The following is an 18,220-nucleotide window of genomic DNA, read 5'->3' as shown; positions in this document are numbered from 1 at the left end:
GAAAACATCCTGGGTGAATGCCCAGTGCCCATTACCCACCTCTCTGAAAGCCCAGCGTTGGCTCAGGGCAGCCCGGGAAGGGTGGCCTAAAGGTGCATTAGGTGTTTTGGGACCCCTACCCCTCCTACCCTGCTGTTTTAATTGCTGGTCTGTTGGAGTTTGGTATTTCTTTAAGCTGCTTGGAAGCCATAGCTGTGCTTCAGCTCAGAGCCCAGCACTTTCTCAATCTTTCCTCGACACATGTCCCCGGCCTGCTGATAAGGCCCCCCGAAGCTGCCTGTGCAGGGAACGTGCACCCCCGCCCCCCATCCTCTTTTGTGCTCCTGCCCCAGGGATAAGATATCAGCCAGGGGGCTGGATAGAGGTGACCCTGGCCCCAAGCTGAGGCCCACTGCTTACCTGCTCGGGGCCTGGCCTGGCTGGTCCACACTTGGAAAGCAGACACTGCCCACCCCTACCTGGTCGGAGCCTGCCAGGAGCCTGGAGATGAACAGGGGCGTAAAGTAGGCACCTGCCTGGAGTAGGACGCTGGTTTAATAGGAGGGTGGGCTGGGAGAATGTTGCAGGGTCTGGGCGAACTTGGTCTGCTGAGGGCACGGAGCCAGGGGCCTGCTGTTGCTGAGGGGTGGAGGAGCAGTGTCAGAAGCCCTCTCAGAGATCTTAGTTTGTGTTGGGGGGGCTCGCTTATCTGCTAGTGAACGCAGGCATCTCTGGAGGGCATCAGCGGTGTTACATTCTTTTTTTTTTTTTTTTTTTTAAAGATTTTTATTTATTTATTGAGAGAGAGAGAGAGAGAGAGGAGGGTCAGAGAGAGAAGCAGACCCCCTGCTGAGCAGGGAGCCCGATTCGGGACTCGATCCTGGGACTCCAGGATCATGACCTGAGCCGAAGGCAGTCGCTTAACCAACTGAGCCACCCAGGCGCCCAGCGGTGTTACATTCTATATAGACTGTCCTCTGTACTGTCACCGGCGAACAGACTCAGGTCCAAAGAGGTTAAGCGCCTTGCCTCCTGTTTGGGGACCTGCAGGTTTTTCACACTGTTTGAGGTACATGGTGGGGCCTTGAGGTTTATCTTTTAGAAGTCTGGGCCATTTTAGCAGAAAGTGCACTGTGTCTGCAAGGGTTTGTGTGTGTTGTGTGTGTGTTGTGTTTAAGGTTTCGGTTCACCGTGTAGGCTGACATGCCTCCTTAAACCCAAGGTTGGACAGCTCCCGTCTTCATCAGCACCTGGGCCGAGTGTGGGCTGCTCACCTGAATGACAGGGCTACTGAGTAACTTCTGTGCAGGGCCTGGCTCAGCTGGCCTCAGATGCCCTGTTCTGTCCTCTCCCGAGCTGCCTGGGCCTCCTCAGGCTCCGTCACCCAAAATGTGGGGAATGGCTGGGGATGCTGCCAGGGTTTGTGTCCGGCCTCAGCAGGGTCAAGTTGTCAGGGAGGATGCAGGGGGAGGGCCTCACTTGCTGGGGAATGTAGGGGGGCGGTGGGACCAAGACTCTGCAGCCTGCCAGCCCTTTTATGTGCAAACCCGACCACCCACTCCTCTGCCTGGAACTCGCCCAGGCACCCCCTCCCCCAGTGGGAGGGGTGAGAGGTGAGGAATTTCGTGGGGAGCATGAGTGCTGATCTTGAGGTGCACATTCCTCCACACTAACCTGGGGTTCAGGCTGGAATAACAATGAGGGGTGTTGCAAATGCCTGCCTCCTAGTGCTCCCGGAGGATGCTCTGTTCTGGAAGGGCTCTGCTGAACCAGCCCGGCTTTTCCTGCATTTCCGAGAGGCTCTCCTACCTCCGCTGACAAAGGAGAGAGCCATTGGGATGGTAATGCCCTTCCGGCTGGCCTTGGTTCCAGGTGAAAAATGAATCTGGAGGCCTGCCCTGGAGGCTGTGCAGTCTCATTTTTAATGGAGATGTGCTGGGGGCCTGGGGCCTGGTGGGGGCGGGGTGATGAAATGGGACCTGGTAGAAGTCACCCCTTCTGGGGCATCTCTTTTAATGTAAATGTGCCGGAGGCCCTCTAATAAAATTGCCTTGTGCTGCCCCTGGTGAATCTAAACTGCACCTTCCTGGAGGGTAGGAAGCCCCCCCCTCCATTATGAAGGGAACATATAAGAAAAGGGAACCACTTAGCCATGGGGGCATGATACCTGCCCTGCTCATCCACTAGCTCATCCACTAGTCGTTTTTCCTTGACTTTCTCAATGATTCACTTTTTTCTTATTATAAAATAAATTGTTTAACAAAAAAATTACAGCTGTTCTAGGTCCTTTGCAGATGGTTACTCAGGTAATTTAATCACCGTCCTGTGAGGCGGTGCTAAGGTGGAGGTGAGGTTGCCCAGGGCACAGGGTTGTCGGGTGAAGAACTGGTGGCGTGGCCTGAGGGTCTGGGGCCTCCTCCACTCCGAAAAGGGGAGAAAGGAAAATGTGAGTTGCACCCCGCCCCCCCCCCCAGAAACAAACGCTCTGAGTATTTCCAGAATACGGGGGCATAGTTACATGGTTACATATAGAACATTTCAGTGTACAGAAGCATCAAAGTTTGTTTAACCAATTTCCCTTTGTAACATGTGTTTTAGTGGTCCTGCCTGTGTACTTCTGCACCCTGGTCCTCTTTTCTCTACACATATTTCTCATTTTTAGTGCCATGTCTTTACTTTTGAGGAGTTTACTAGGCTTTCAGAATGACTTAAAATTCCCCTGGACGCACGCCCACAGGCACTGCTGTGTCCTCAGCGCGGAGGAGTGGCTGGGGAGTTGCCTCTGGTGGACTGCTTGGGGGACCGGTGGGCTGCAGCTTAGGGCAGCGCTGTGGCAGAGATGCCCCGACCAGCGGGCGGGGGCCAGGCTCAGGATGGGGCCCAGGGACGGGGCCAACAGTTTGCATATTAATAATCAATTACTGAAGCTGTCATTAGTAAATCATGAAGCTGACGTTCTTTATTATTAAACAACAAAACGATGCTAATGCTATCATTTATTAATTATTTAAGTTTCATTACTTAGTATTAAGCTTTGTAGTGTTTGACTAACACTGAAAGTCAGAGGAACAAAGGTGCGAGACCGAGCCAACCAGTTTCCATCAGGATTTTCTTCTTCCTGTGTTCCCGCGAGCTAGAGGGTCTGTGTGTATGCACCAGTTCCTGCAGCTCCAGTAACTTCAAGTTTGAGGATGCTCATTACTTGGTAGTGGAAAGCCACAGTGGACAGCCACACTGGGTTGGCTAACATCCCCCCCACCCCCAAGATCTGTGTCTGCTGGGACCTCGGAATGTGGCTTTGTTGGGACATAGGGTCTTTGCAGATGGAGTTAGTTCTGATGAGGTCAGCGTGGATCAGGGTGCACCCTCAATCCGATGAGTGGTGTGCTTAGAGGAGAGACAGGAGCACAGAGGGAAATGCTTTGGAGAGATGAGGGAAAGAGACCACGTGATGCGGGGGCAGAGACTCCAGTGGCTCAGCTTCGAGCCCAGGAAGGCCAAGCTTGGCGGGGAGGCTGCAGGGGCAAAGTCCTGAGACTGTCACCCGCACAGGGCCAGCCTCCCTTGGAGTGGAGACGGTGGACGGGAGAAGGAGCCCACTCCCTCTCTGCAAGTGTAGACGCTCGGTAAGCAGTGCCGGGTGAAGGAAGATGATGCACGCTGTGAAACTGGGACTCCAGCTCGGCATGCCCTAGCCCAAGCCAACATCCTCTTCAGCCAGAGGAACCTCCTCTCCCCCCTTGCTAGCTCTGCGACCTTGAGAAAGCAGCTTCAAGTCCCTGGACCTCGGTGGTGTCCTTACTTGTAACAGGTGAACCTGTCTTGGGTGATGGCGAGGATTAAACGTGATAATGTGTGCAGAGCCTCAGTGCATGATTGCTGGCCCAGAATGTTAGCAGCTTATTGTTTGTCAAAGATAGAGGTAGCGTTGCTGCATATGCCCCATTTCCTGTTAACCCTGTAATGGTCACGTCACATCTCCCCCCAGACGTCCTCCTCCGTCCAGTAGCAGGGAAGGGCAGGAAGCCCACAGGGTGAAGCTGAATCCTTTCCTGTCCTCTTAGACTCTCTTCACATCCCCGTGTAGGCGGGTTGAGTAACCATGCTCTGTCTATCCCCTCCACAAGGGAAAAAAAAGGCAGGGAGAGAAAGCAGGAATCTGACATGCAGAGGAATGGTTATTGCTGGATGGGGGCTGGGCCAGGGCACCCCAGGAGGTGTGTGTTGGAAATTGACACTCCGTAGCAGATGACACACATGGACCTTGTAGCCTAGGGTCAGCGCCAGACAACCTGTGGATTGGATGCCCAGGAACGTTCCCAGGGATGGCAGACTCAGGATGAGTGTGGGGTTTACTCATGGGGGGTGGGAGCAGCGATATGAAAACTTGTATAATGAAATAAACTTACAGGAGGACCGGGAACCCCCCACCCCCACCCCCAGTGTCACACCACCTCTGTGTTTGGTCATGCAGATCATGGGGGTGGAAGAGTTTTGAGGAAGCATTGAATTTTAGCCTTTGCCATCTGCACAGTAACCCTGTTCCACAGCTTAGGAAATTGGGCGGCAGGTTATTTTGGTTCTATGACCCTTTCCCAGAGCTGGGGAAGAATGTGCATTCTCTTTTGTCCCAGTGTGATTGTCCCCTCTCAGCCCTGGCTTCGGTTCGTGGGAGTGGGGGTGGGGGTGGGAGCAGGTAGATTCGGGTGAGCTGTGCCCAGGCTGCCCTGTGGCGTCACCATAGGTTGGGGTTTGCAACCGGATGTGCGGGACTCCTGGTGCCCAGGGTCCCCGCCTCTTATCTCTCCCTAGGCAGGAGTCCGTTTGGATCAGGTGCAGTGTGGGACTGCCCCTCAGTGTGGGCAGGATATCTTTCATGCAAAGAAATGATTAGGAGGATATGGCTCTTTGGTGCTTTTGGACCTACAGCCAGGAACTGTTCTGGCCCCCAGAGAAGACTAGCCACAGATTCTAGTGCCAGATGGTGATTCAAAAGCAAAACCAAGCAAAACATCCATATTTTTTCCTGATCGTATTAAAAATATATGCTTATTGAAAAAGAACCTCAACCACTACGGAAATTGAAAAGTAGGAAGTGACCTTTTCGTAGAATGTCATCCCTGTCCTTTGGCAGTGAATGTTAATGGAAGGAGTCAGAAAACCCTGGCTTGGAATCCTCGCTCGACTCTTTCAGTTTCTAAAGGTCTCACGTGAGGGGAAAAGTCCTGCTTCCCCACCACCCCCCCGCTCCAAGTGCCATCAGGAGAGTTTGCAGAGGTGTTTGGTGAAGTTACGTCCAGGGCTGTCACTGGCCCAATGTGGGTTCAGTTATATTCTTTGTCCCCATTCCCACCCCTTTGCTTCTGATCTTCTAGGAATCCAGAGTCGGGAGAGCAGAGTGTCTAGAGAAGCCCTGTGCGTTCTCGGTTCGGTTGCTGGCTGCACGACTGAGCTGCTGTCTCCGCCCCAGCTTTTGCTCTCTTCTCCGCTTGCTGGTGTTGGCTAGCTCTGGCTCTCCTGCCCAGGTTAGGCAAGGACATGGGGCTGTCCCGCCAGCATGTCTGCGGTGTCCCAAGACATGGGCCTGCCTCTGGTCTTGGGTGTGTCCTCCCAAGGGTTCTAGAGAAAGTCAGGCAAGTTCAGACGGAATACACGTTCCTCCTTGCAGACTCTCGAAAAGCCCATGACACACACCGTGTGTCCCCTGCCAGTCATTTACCTGCATGACCTGAGTGTGCTTGGCGCACTGAATTAGCTCAAGGACGACACTTTCTCATCCTTAATTCGGAAAATGAATAGAAAGGAGACCCCCTTTTAATTTCTGGAAGCATAGGGAAGATGTTTACCATTCCGCTGCATTCTTGGCTGCTAAGAAATGACAGTGGTTAATGTTCAGGTATTGAGCTGCCCGTGGGGGGTGGGGGGTGGGCGGGTGGGTGGCCATGGGTAGTAATATTAGCTAATATTTATTGAGTGCTTTCTGTGTGTGAGGGACCGCTGTGCACTTTGCATGGATTATCTCATTTTATCCCCCCAGCAGTCCTGTGAAGTAAAGACAGTTGTTAATTTCTGAGAAGGAAGGCAGACCATCAAAATGCTAAATAAGCCTCCTGGGGTACACAGTGAATAATGGAGGCAGAATGCAAACAGAGCCTGGGTTTCCAAAGGGGATATTTCCCTTCCAGAATCTTCGTGCATCTCTCTGCTCCACTCCCTCTGGGAATCGGTTGGGCATCGTCCACTTTTCTTTTGGAATCTTTTTGCCGTCTCTCTATTAGAAACAGTCTCCATCATTCTGGCCAAACAGTGTAACTAACACGGTAAATGAATATCCAGTGTGAACATTCGTCGAGCATCTGCTTGATGCCATGTTAGGTTCTGGGAGATAAAGAATTTAAGGATGATAGAGTTGCTGTCCTCGGGCCGCTCCCTCGCAGATTGTAATGGAGGAAGCTCAGGGCTACCTATAGATGTTGGCAGTCCAGCGTGAGGCCGGAGATGCGGAGAGAGTGAGGCCTGCATGCTTTTAGAACATCCCAGGGCTGATTATTGGGGTACCAGGCAGAGCCATCGGGCCAGAGGAGATGACAGGCTTGGAAGTTAAAATCCACATGGTGTCTGTCACTATGCTGTGGGAGTCCTCAGGGAGGGGCAGCAGTGGGTTCAGCTGTGAGGCACAGAGGGATGATGAGAAAATTGGGAAGGCTGCACAGAGGAGGGAAAGGGCTTTGCAGGATGAGTAGAAGTTCACCAAGAGGGCTGAACAGTTGGAGGGACAGTGGAAGCAGATGCCCCCGAGGAGGGTCAGCAAGTGGCATGTCCAGTGTGGCCGGAGTGCTGAGGATGCTGTAGCTGAGGCTGAAAGCTTAAGAGCTCGGACTGTGGGGCCTTAGTCCCAGTTGGTGTTATTACCCCTGTGTTATTGGGATTGTGGTTTTGTCACCCCTGTGCCGGGACGGGACTGGTGTCTACGTAGGGGCACTGAGCGATCGAGGGGCATGCAGCCTCTGACCTACAGGGTGCTCCATACCGGTAGCTCAGGGTGTCACCTTGGACCTGACTGTGAGGCCGTTGACTAAGCCTGCAGGTCTGAGCCAGGGGAGCGACATGATTAGACGTGTCCGGCGACCCGGTTCCTCCCGAACGGCAGGTCCTCTGCTTCTGGTGTGTGCCCAGGCGCTGCGGTGCTCTCCCCGTGCACCGTCGCTTTGGCCGTGACCCTCCGGGTGCCCGCGAGCTTGCAGGAGAGGGAGCAGGAACGCTGAGCTGTGCCGAGGCTGCCGAGGGCCCTGTGGTGACCGTGAAGTCAGGGGACCGGGTTCTGGTCAAGTCTTGGGTCAGTTGGCCACGTGACTGTGGAAAGTCACTCGTGGTCCCTTCTTCCGCCATCCGAATCCGTGTCTCCTCCAGTGTGACGTGGGTGGCAGCCAGGCAGATCACCGAGGCCACGTGCTCCCTGGAGCCCGTCTGAAGGATCGCAAGAGTGTGGCCACGTGTGGCTAGTCTTGAGCACTCAGGACTCTGCTCCTTTTCTTGTCTCCTCTAAACCTCCCTATGTTCTCAGAGTTTAGAGTGCATGCATTCCTTTTCTGTTTTCTTCTTCTCTGAGACAAAAGGAAGTTCCCGATTCTGCTGGTCCTGGTTCGGTGACCTTGGACAAGCCGCCCTGGTGGGCCGTAGCTGCTCATCTGCCAGATACACCCTGGGACGACTTCCAAGGGCTGGGTGGGGACAGTGCGAGACCCTGGGCGTCAGGAGCCCTGCACGGGCCGGCACAGAGGATGCTAGTGAGGGCAGGCCCCGGCCCCCGCCTCCCACCACGCCCAGCAGCAGGTGCCCACACTCATCTCAGGCTGCAGGCTCACTCCTGGACCGGGCTTTCTCCAGTGAGTTCTGCAGCACCCCTGCATCCCTACCACCTGGAGGACCTGTGGAGTCGACCCCAGCCCAGGCCCACTGACCAGCCTTGCTGTGCGTGGACCTCGGGGGTCTGTACTGGAACAAGCCCCCAGTGATCATGAGGGCCACTCAGCTGGGAGCCCACGGCCCAGAGAAGCCTTCTGTGTGCTTACTGCCCTGTAGGCCCTCGGGAGGTGCGAGTGATTCTCACACACACACACACACACACACCACCACCACCACCACCACGAATGTTGGAATGCCACCCAGGTCCACAGAGCTCTGGACACTTGAGTTCCCTGTCAGGCTTCTTTTCTGGACTACTATTCTGACACGTTTTTGGTGAATTTTCATCTCTGCTGCTTCTTGATTGCTTTTGTTCCCTTTTCTCCCCTCCCTCCCTTCTGCTGTCTTTCCCTAGTGTTCGGGTCGCCTGGACACTCTGCAGCTCCTGACCCCCTACTACTGGTGAGCTGGGACATGGCGGGGTGCACCTTCTGAGTGGGGGGGCAGGGGGCGAGAGTGGGAGCCACTAGGGCTCCCCACAGGGCTCGCTGGTAGACGGGCAGACGGACACAGCTCCTTTCCTGCCTGGCAAGCCTGGGGGACAGCTTGGCAGCGTGGGCTCCCTGTGCCTCGCGCCCAGCCCGTTGGATTTCTGTTCCGTGGTCTCTTCCTCCTGCCCCACTCCCTCCACTTTGGGTTTCATCCGCGTCCTGGGGGCAAGGTAGATGGCCCTGGTTTACTTAGTGACATGTGCCTGTGTGGCTTGAAGTAAGACCGGTTTCCGTGGAAGTCAGAAGTGCATTCCAGAGTCACAGCGTGACCTCCCCGGAAGCCCAGCTAATCCAGGTTTTAAAGAGGAGTTGGAACAAAGGTGGTGATTATGGGATGTGTGAGCTGTGGGGTGTGGGAAAGGGCAGGGACAGCAGGGTCGCCTGGTGGGAAGCTCTGTTTTGAGGAATCGAGTGAATGGCCCCAGAATGGGATCCAGATGCTAAAGGGAGGCGGGGGCTTGGGGCAGGCATGGACCCTAGGGACCGTGCAGCCCGTGGTGCTGGGCTCCATCCGCCCCCCTCCCCCCTTGCTAGCTGTGTGACGTTGGGCAAGGGGCCTGCTCTCCCCACGCTGCTGTTTCTGTCATTTTGGGATAGGAGTCCTGTCCCTCAGGTTGTGATCATTAATGGGGATTAAATGGGGGATTTACAGGGATCTCTTCTGTGATTGGCGATTAGTCAATGCTGTTTTGAGCATTAGCCCTTGCTCTTACCCTGAGCATCTTTTTCCTTCCTCCCAACTGACATCCCTCTCAGGGCCCACGTGATCGTCATGGAAACAGTGGCAGTCCCGTGTGGAGCTCCCTGAGGCCCCAGGGCACGTGGGCTGCAATTGTTGGTGTAGTCCTTAAGTGGATGGTTTCTCATTGGCCCGTTTCTTTAATGAGATGTGAAGCTCTTTGCAGGCAGGGGCCCACGTGAGATCTTGAGTCTCCCAAGTTCCTTTCCTGGAGAACATGCACGCCTGAGAACCTCTGTACTCTGTCTTCAAGGGCAGGTCCTGCTGTTCTGTGAACAACTGCCTCCTTGAGTCATTGTTTGGTGGTTCTGCTCCAGGGTACTTTGCCCCCTTTTTCATGGGGATCTGATGGACATTCGGGTCTTTGCTGACCTTTCCTGGAGGGATATTGTGGGCGAAGGCAAACAAAAGGAAGTGGACAAAAAATACTCCCAGACCTTAAAGATTTGTCATTTGTAGAAGGAAAGTGTTTGTGATTTTTCTCAGCCCTTTTCAGTATCTGAATCACCTTGAAGCTCTAGAGGGAGGTGGCGGGGAGCTGAGTAGGTGGAAGCCTTCTTTCACTGAGGACCTACTATGTGAAAGGGCTTTACACAGGCCAACTCTGATCCCTCCCAACTCTGTGAGGCAGGACTCATCTGGCAGGTATGGATGGGGGTTCCAGAAGTGAAGCTCCAAGTGTCACGGCTGTGTAGTAAACATTGGGTCTGTCACTTGGCATAGCCACCCCTCCCCTGCCCTCTGTCTGCCTCTCTTTCTCTCTCTAAATATTGCTGTTGTTATTCCTCTCTGGTCTGTTCTAGCTAATGACACAGAAGGTCACTGTGAGGGAACCCAGGGACCTGCTGTTAGGACAGTTCGGATCCCTGAACCTGTTCGGGGCCTCAGTTCTCGCGTGTCTGGAGGACAGTTTGTGGGAAGTGCCACGTCCTCACTGGTACCACTCACAGGTTTGTCCTCTCGCCTGCAGGTGGGGAGAGGCAGTCGGGGTCAGTTGGTTTTTGGGGAGACCAGCTCCCCATTCCTGTCACGACAGCCCTGAGGCTGGTGGGCATGTTGCCCGGGGAGTCTCTGTTCATTGACCTTTCCGGCATCTCTGTCTTCTGGAATCTTCTTATCCGGTCACCCTGTCCCCAGTCTGTCCCCCCACATTACCCTTCTGTGGCAGGGCAGCCTCGTGGTTAAAGAAAAAGGCTCTGGAGGCAGGGTGCGTGGGCTCGTATCTCAGCCTGATCTCTGACACTCGTCCTCATTTGAACGTGGGTTCACACCTCACAGCGTTGTTGAGGTGACATGACTTACTGCGGCCCATGCTCTTGAACAAGCCCTCAGGAGGTGTGGTTCTTCCCTGCCCTGCCAAGCCTCTGCTCATGCTGCCTTGTGCTGACAGCACCCTGCACCTACCGAGTTAAGGAGCCGCTCCCCTCCCAGGTGCTGTGTGTCCAGCTCTCCTTCTCACTTGAGATTTGCTTCTCATTCTGCATCCCACAGGTCCTAGCTGGGTGGCCCTGGGCAGATCACTTTACCTCTCTGGGCCTTATTTCTCAGCTGCTCAGTGAGGGAATCGAACCAGATTATTCCAAGGTTTCTCCCACTCTGACGTGCAGGGGCCTCTCAATCCGGTAGGTTCTAGTCTCTCCTCCTCTGCCCTGGCTCCGGGCACACCACCATCACAGCCTGGACACCACCCAGTGTGCTCAGTTACGGACATGCACTGTCTGCACGTTCACTTCCCTGGGTCTCTTGGTACGGCCTGGAAGCTCCCTGAAGGCAAGGATCCTGCCTTTCTCAATTGGCGTGATTTCCAGCTCCCAGCATTATTCCAGCCAACCCTTACTGAGCAGATGTCGAGTTCCCAAGTGCCGTGCAGGACTTCTGGAGCCTGGCTGAACCCGAATGCCGGTATTTCTGAAGGCCAGCTCTAACCAGTGTCCGTCAGCGCTGTGAGCAGGGCTCCCTTAACGGAGTCAGGTGAGGGTACCTGGCCGTAGAAGGGCTCATGCTGGGGGGGCTCCCTTGCCCCTCCTGTGTAAGCCCACGGTGTCTGACACAGCGCAGAGGATCATCAGACTCTCACTAACATGAGTGAACGGGACTGGGCTCACTTTGCACCTCTCATGCCTAACTGGTGGGAATGACCAAAGTACTGGTGGATCGGGCTGTCTGAAGCTGCTAGTCCATGTGAGCTGTGAGCCCCCCTCGGGCAGCTGTGCGTGCTGAGTGTCTCAGAGACAGCCTCTCATCCACGTGTGGACCCCAGAGGACATGCCTTTCCATTCCTTATTTTTATTAAGTAGACAAGGGAACACGTTCAGAGAGCTTAAGGGGTGTGCCCACAGCCAGTGACTGACCACGGCATCGTGATTCATACCTGGTTTATTTTGCCCACAAGCCCCACCTCATGCCCCCTGCCCCCTGCATCCCCTGGTTGATGAATCAGGTGAGTGCAAGGGGGAGTGTGTGCTGGAGGCTTGGGAATTCCAGAGCAGCCGATCCGTGTCTTCCCAGCACATGCCGGGGAGAAACTGAAATGAAGCAAAAATAGAGTCTGTCAGCGGGAGGACAGTCGCTGCTTTCTCTGGGAATAGATCTCCGTGATTTATCTTCCCAGGTGAGGTGGGCCCCAGCTCTCGGGGTATCACAGAGAGATAGTGTGACTATGACCAGCAGAATCACTGCCTCTCCCTTCATCAGAGAAAGATCAAGTAGACACCTCTTCTGTGGCATCAGCGTCGAAGAAATCCTACCTCCCAAGCGTGGGGGGGCCCGCTCAGAGTGTCCGGGAGCTGCTGTGTCCTGCCCGATGGCTGGTGCTGTGCCCCGCCCGAGGCCAGCGTCCACAGGTGTTGAGGTCACCATCTGCTGATGCTTGCTCCGGCTGACGTGGACAATGCAACTGATCGCTGTTGCAAGAGCAGAGATGGAGGAGAGGGAGAGCGCATGCGTGCACACATACCCATGGAGTCCGGGACGCCGAGCAGCAGAGAGGGGACAGCATGCAGCCAGGCACACCTGGGAGATGCTCCCTCTGGCCCCCACTGCAGACTGTGCTTCTCTCATGCGTGGGTGACAGGGGCCAGCTGACCCGGCTTTGCACAGTCCGTGCCCTGGACCCCCATGCACCGCTCTGGGCCAACCCAGGACACCTGGAATCTTCCAGTTCCCAGAGCATCCCTCCGTGCATCCCGCGTTTAAGGGTTACTGGTGTACAAACGTGCGGTCTCAAGTGTTGGGTAGGAAATGGAGGCGGCCTCTTTCTGTTTTTCTTCAAAATGCCCACTGCAGGGGGGCCAGCTGGTGGAACTAGGGAGGGTCAAGAAGGAAATGACCTGTTTGGGCCAGACAGCCCAGGAGGCAGAGGAGAGAGAGAGAGACTCAGCCAAGAGAATGGGGCTGGGGGCTGTATTTTCTTGTAGGGCAGTTCCAAGCAGGATTCCGTGCCACCAGGCCAGAACACGTTTATTTGCAGAATGTTCCCGGCCCTCTGGGGGCAGGGTCAGCTGCAAGGCAGTGGGCCGTGAAAGTACGGAGGGGCAGAGAAAGCTGTCAAGTGCCGATTCCCAGGCCTTGAGAATTGTTCTGGAGTCTGCAGCGTACTTACACAGGACACACTAAAAAAACGTTAACCAACTTTTCATTGAGGTGTGACATGCACTAGAAAATCCGTGTATCCTAAGTATGTGGATGGCTTGGTAAGTGTTCACAGACGGCACATGGGTGTGTGGCCAGCACCTGCATGAATGGAAGGTCACGAGCGTATCAGGAACCGCACCTGACACCTTCCGGTCACGTCTGTCCCACTTCACTCAGGATCACTTTGTCCTGACTTCTCACAGCATAGATTCGTTTAACCTGCTTATGTGTTCACGTCTTACTTTTTTAAAAGATTTATTTATTGGGGCGCCCGGGTGGCTCAGTCAGTTCAGCATCGGACTCTTGGTTTCAGCTTCAGGTCATGATCCCGGGGTCCTGGGATCGAGTCCCGCGTGGGGCTCCCTGCTCAGCGGGGAGTCTGCTTCTCCCTCTGACCCTCCGCCTGTTCATGCTCTCTCTCTCCTTCTTTCTCTCAAATAAAGTCTTTTACAAAAAAGACGCCAGTGCCACCTAAGAAGCCAGTCCTGGGTATTGACCATCATTTTTTATTTTGGCCGATCCGTTAGGAAAAGCAAATGCCTAGAAGGGAATCAACGTAGCAGAGGAAGTGAAAATGCTCCCCAAGAGGGAAGTGCCGTGCAGCACCCCGAGTTCTTGCGGGTGAAGACTGTGGTGGGGCCACCTCCTCAGGGTGGGGGTGTCCACTGCTTGGCTGCAGTGATACCCAGCAGACCATGTAATAATTCTTCCCCAGGTGACAGAGCTTTAACGTACCGGACCCAACAAAACAGACGTGCCTCCAGCCCTGCCTGTGTCCCTCCTCCTCTCCCCCTGCCATTGACTGGGGCTGGTACCACAAGTCACTGCCCCTCCTGCTGGAAGCAGGCCCCCCAAGAGATGTCCATGCCCTGGTCCCAGGACCTGGGGGTGAATATGCTGCCTTCCATGTCAAGAGGGACTTTGTAGCTAAGATTGAAGCTTAGGACCATGAGCTGGGGTTATCGATCTTGGGTCATCTATGTGGGCCCCGTGTAATCATAGGGGTCCTTGAAAGTGGAGGAGGGAGGCCATAGAGTCAGAGAAGGAGGTATCCTGGTGGAAGCAGGGTTAGAGGTGCCATGTTGCTGTATCTGAAGATGGAGGAAGGGAGCCGTAAGCTGAGGCTCCCGGGAGCCACTTCTGGAAGGTAGAACGGGCAAGGAAACGGACTTTTCTTAGAGCCTCCAGAAGAAACAGCTCTGCCAACCCCCTTAATTATGCCTGGATGAGACCCACGCTAGACTTCTGACCTCCAAAAGTGTAAGATAATGAATTTGTGTTGTGCTATGCCACTAAGTATTTGAAGTTACCACAGGAACGAAGCAGTTGCTCTTGATGACCGTTGCTGAAATGGCCAAGCTCGTGGGCTTTGGAGCCAGGCTGCCTGATTTCAAATCTCTGATGTGTGGTTTTCCAGCTGCGTGACCTTGGGCAGTTTGCTTCACCTTTCTGGGCCTCTGGTTTCTCATCTCTCAAATTGGGTAAGAGTAGGCTGTAACCTACAAGGTTGTTAGAGGAGTAAATGAGGATTGTTATGCCCGTGAAATGCCTGGTAGTTGTAGGTACAGTCGCTCCGGGTGGGCATCCTCATTTGTCCCACAGAATTGGGAGACACTCCGGCTCCAGATTCAGGCTCCACTCTTAGCTGTTCGGAGCAAGGCAGCGTCCTGTGCCTCTGTTTCCTTATCTGGAAAATAGAGGCAGGAGTCCCAGGGTGGTGGGGAGATTGTATCAGATGGTGGGCCTGAGCCTTCAGGGTGAGTGGTAGGCCGTCCGTAGGGGGCAGTCGTTCTTACCTTTGGGTGGGTGGTGACTGTTGAACCTCGAGCCCTCTGCATCATGCACCCACGTGTTTCTTCAGTTATCTTGAGGATGGTTGAAGTACGCCATGCTGGGGAGGCAGAAGTGTCCCCGCATGGCCGGAACAGTCCTGGGTACCTACCTAGCAGGTGCTCAGTGATTGCTGCGCACAGGAATACAAAAAGGAGAAGGCCCCAGGCCCTGCCCCGAAGACACTCGTGGTGCAGGAGGAGGCCTGGCCTGATGCCAGAGCTTTGCGGTTGTCTTTAAAAAGAAACAAAACAAAGAACTACTTCCTACCATCTGACCCCCAACCCCCTCAGCTGTCTGCCAGGACCTCTCAGCCCTGCAGAGGAGCTCAGGACTGTGTGCCAGGCCTGGCCCAACTGCTGACTGCCTAAGCTGGCCCCCTACCCCTTCTTGAACCTTTTCTCCTCCTCTTTATAATGGGCATACCTCTCAGGTAGTTTTGGGGAGCCCCAAGCAGTAGAATGTTCCGGATCTGAGAGGTCTTTGGTGCCTGTGCAAAGTGACTCTTCCCTGAAGGCCCCCCGATTTCCTGCCTCACCTCCGTTTGGGGATCAGACCTACAGGGCATTATTTTTAGTGAGTTCCCCTCTAAGTATATTAGGGTCAAATATAAGGAAGGGAGAAGGACACGACTACTGCTCTGGGTCCATGATTGTAACAAGATTGATTTTTCTTCTCTGCATCCCCAGGCCTGATCTTTGGACCAGAAAGGAATTAAAAAGTTGCCCCTTACGATGGCTATGCCTTATCAGTTGCCTGGAGCTGCACTCAAGGATTTCCGGAGCCTTGTGGATTTACAGTGATATTCAGCTGCCTGGGGGAGGACCGTGGAGGAAGCATTCTCTGGAATCACACGCACCCGGCACACGTTTGGATGCTAATGGCGGTTTTCAGGAAGGCCCTGGCTGAGCGCCTGGCGGATCCCTGCACCTGGATGCCTGTGGGGGACAGAGGACCGCAGCTTCCTGGGACGCCTGAGATCTCTGCCCTTATTTCCGCATGAGTGTTTGGTTGGGTCGCTGCCAGCCTCCTCGAGGGCGCCCTGTGAAATGTAAGGCCCGTCCCCTCCTCGTGCACATGCTCCTGTGTGTTCTATCAGGTGCTCACCTGGGCTTTCGATGACACTGGCCTGGCTGGGGGGGACAGAAGTCACGGTGACAGAGCCGGTTCTCAAGGGGAGATGGCATTTACTGACCTCCCTCCGTGTGTGCTCGGGTGCTGGGTGCGTGGGGGAGACAGCTGGAAACTGAAAGGAGCTTCCCTGGAGCACCCCGGTTCCCTGTGCTGATGGGCGTCATCGTGCCCATCAGCCTTCCCTGACTGCCTGGCTCGTGGGCCTGTCTCCGGACACCAGACCACAGGGGCCTTGAAGTGAGTTTTGAAGACAGAGCATTGTGTCTGCTGTGGAACGGGCATTAAGGTGTGATGGTGAATGAGTTAAGACGTTGAGGGTAGATAGGGAAAGTATGCATGGCTCTGTGCCTAGAGCGAGAAACACATTGTTGAGAGTCCTCAGGCTGCCCGTGGAGCCAAAGGCCTGGGCTGGGATCTCTGCCCCATACCTGCTGTGTGACTCAGGCCAAGTGACTGCTGGATGCTTTCCCTCTCTCTCTTCAGTAGAAATGATGTGTCATCATCCTTCGCAGGGTTGGTGTCGAGGATCTCAAAATAGATGCTCGCGCTTGGCACACAGCAGATACTGTGTACGTGGTGGGGTCACTGTGGTTCGGGGGAAGGCTTCTGGGGAGGGTGGGTATTGTGTGGGCCGTGAACCAGAGTCAGGTGGGTCGTGCTGGACTTCACACGGGGTACTGGTTGGCATGGACGGTTGATCGAAGATCACCATCCCTGGACCTGTGGGAAGGCCGAGTGGCTAGGCGGTAACAGGCAAGGGAAAGGAGCCTTGTGTCCGCATGAGGGAGGGAGCAGTCAGACTTGGACTTGGCCGCAAAGGCCCATGGCAGTTCTGCAGTTGGCAAGCAGAAGGACTGGCCCCCCCACCCCCACCTCACCGGTCCTGACTTTGCAGCTCTGATGTTGGTGACTTGGAGGGATGTTGCCTTAGCGTTGGGCTCCCCGTGGGAGAATGGCAGCTCAAACCTCCAGTGTCCTGGTGCAGGTCACCTGGGACCACCTGGCACGTGGCTGCCAAGACTGCAGTGAGGTGGGGCCTGGGGTTTGATTCTGACTGAGTTCCCGGTTCCACTCATGCCCAGTGGCACTTCTCAGCGAGGCTTTCCCTGATCTCCTAGTGGAAATAAGGTCCCTATGGTCCCTCCCCACTATTCTCAATCAGAGCGCTTAGATGTGTTGTGATGTGTTGCTCACGTACACAGGTTGTGTGATTTCGTGTCTTTCTTCCCCACCCTGGAAAGCAGTCTCTCTGAGGTCAGGAAACAGGTTTGTCTGGAGGCGACTTATTTATTGTATCTCCCTTGATCAGATCACAGGGTGGCTCTTAGTGGCTTTATTTCGGTGTTCCTGAAAAGGACAGACAAAAGGGAAGTGCTCTCTTTTTGAGCATCTATATAACTTCATCAGCCCACGGTCCTCCTAGGGGGGCAATGGTGTGCGCATTGTACAGCGGAGAACTGGGAGGTTTCGTGGGGCCACGTAACTCGCCCGAGGTTCCTTATCCATGAGAGCACTGAGCAGGAAGCCAGGAGCTGCCTGGTGTTTTATGCTGAATCACGCCAATTCAGCTGAAGGGTAAAGACTTTTCCTTCGAGGTCTTTAGAAGGGCGTGTGTGTGTGTGCGCGGGCGTGTGTGTGTGCACGCGCACACGTGTGTGTGTGTGCGCACGCGTGCATGCGTGTGTGTGTGTAGCACAGTCTGCTGAGGAATGCTCTTGGACTCCTCAGAACTGGGTACCCTCTCTGTCCTCCGGGAGAGACAAACTTTCAGTAAGGACTCCCTCCTGTGTGAGGAGGCAGGATGAAGTGGGGCCGGGGTTGCGGTCCAGCCCCTGGAGGCTCACAGCCTGCGAGGAGCCTGTGCCCTTGGGTAGGTGGGGATTTGCAGCCCCCTGTGATGGGTGTGACGCCCACCGTACCACGGCCAAGCAGGGCAGGGAAGGGAATCATCTGAGGGGGCTGTTGAAGGTGGGAGCACTCTGAGGATGGGGAGGCTTGGCTGGGTTTGCAGTGGTGAGCAGAACAGTCCTGGGGGCCTGAGGGCCTCAGCTAGAAGAGTTGGGAACACGGGGGCGCAGCCCTGCCCCCAGGCCTTTGCATCTCTTCTTGCTCTTTTTTCCTACCCTCCTGCTGTGGCAGCTGTGCCCCCGCTTATCACATGACCCAGAACCCCGCTTCTGTTTTTATCGGTTGCTCCCCAGAACAAACCCATTGTGGTCTGGGTTATCTCCTGCTCCTCCCAGGAGGACAAGGGTGGGCTCTGCATCGGAAGATGCAGAAGGGTCCTGGTGAGGAATAAGGCTCCGCTGGGCCCCTCCTCTCTGGCCGCTGAGTCCCTGCCCCACATCTGCAGGGCTGTACCCTGTGGACGTTGACAGAGAAATGAACACCATTTCTTAAGCCACACTCTGTGCAGGGCGTGTGGCAGGTACTATTCCATTCCAAGCCC

General features: G+C 54.9%; 1 protein-coding gene across 6 annotated transcripts in view; it reads left to right on the top strand.

The window, feature by feature from the left end:
• The window catches only part of LOC118530831 (uncharacterized), a 250,586-nt gene that overhangs the window by 50,851 nt on the left and 181,515 nt on the right, over positions 1–18,220 (top strand). For 3 of the 6 annotated variants that reach the window (XR_013447685.1, XR_013447684.1, XR_013447686.1), the window contains exon 2: positions 15,327–15,688. The exons of the other annotated variants lie outside the window; for them this stretch is intronic. The gene's annotated coding sequence lies outside the window, so the exon portion shown is untranslated. The remainder of the gene's footprint in view (positions 1–15,326; positions 15,689–18,220) is intronic. 6 annotated transcript variants of the gene reach the window in all.

Source organism: Halichoerus grypus, chromosome 5 (genome assembly GCF_964656455.1).
Source record: "Halichoerus grypus chromosome 5, mHalGry1.hap1.1, whole genome shotgun sequence".
In the NCBI taxonomy this organism is placed as follows: Eukaryota; Metazoa; Chordata; class Mammalia; order Carnivora; family Phocidae; genus Halichoerus; species Halichoerus grypus.
The sequence above is the reverse complement of the archived record's forward strand: the minus strand, read 5'-3'. Positions and strand labels throughout refer to the sequence as shown.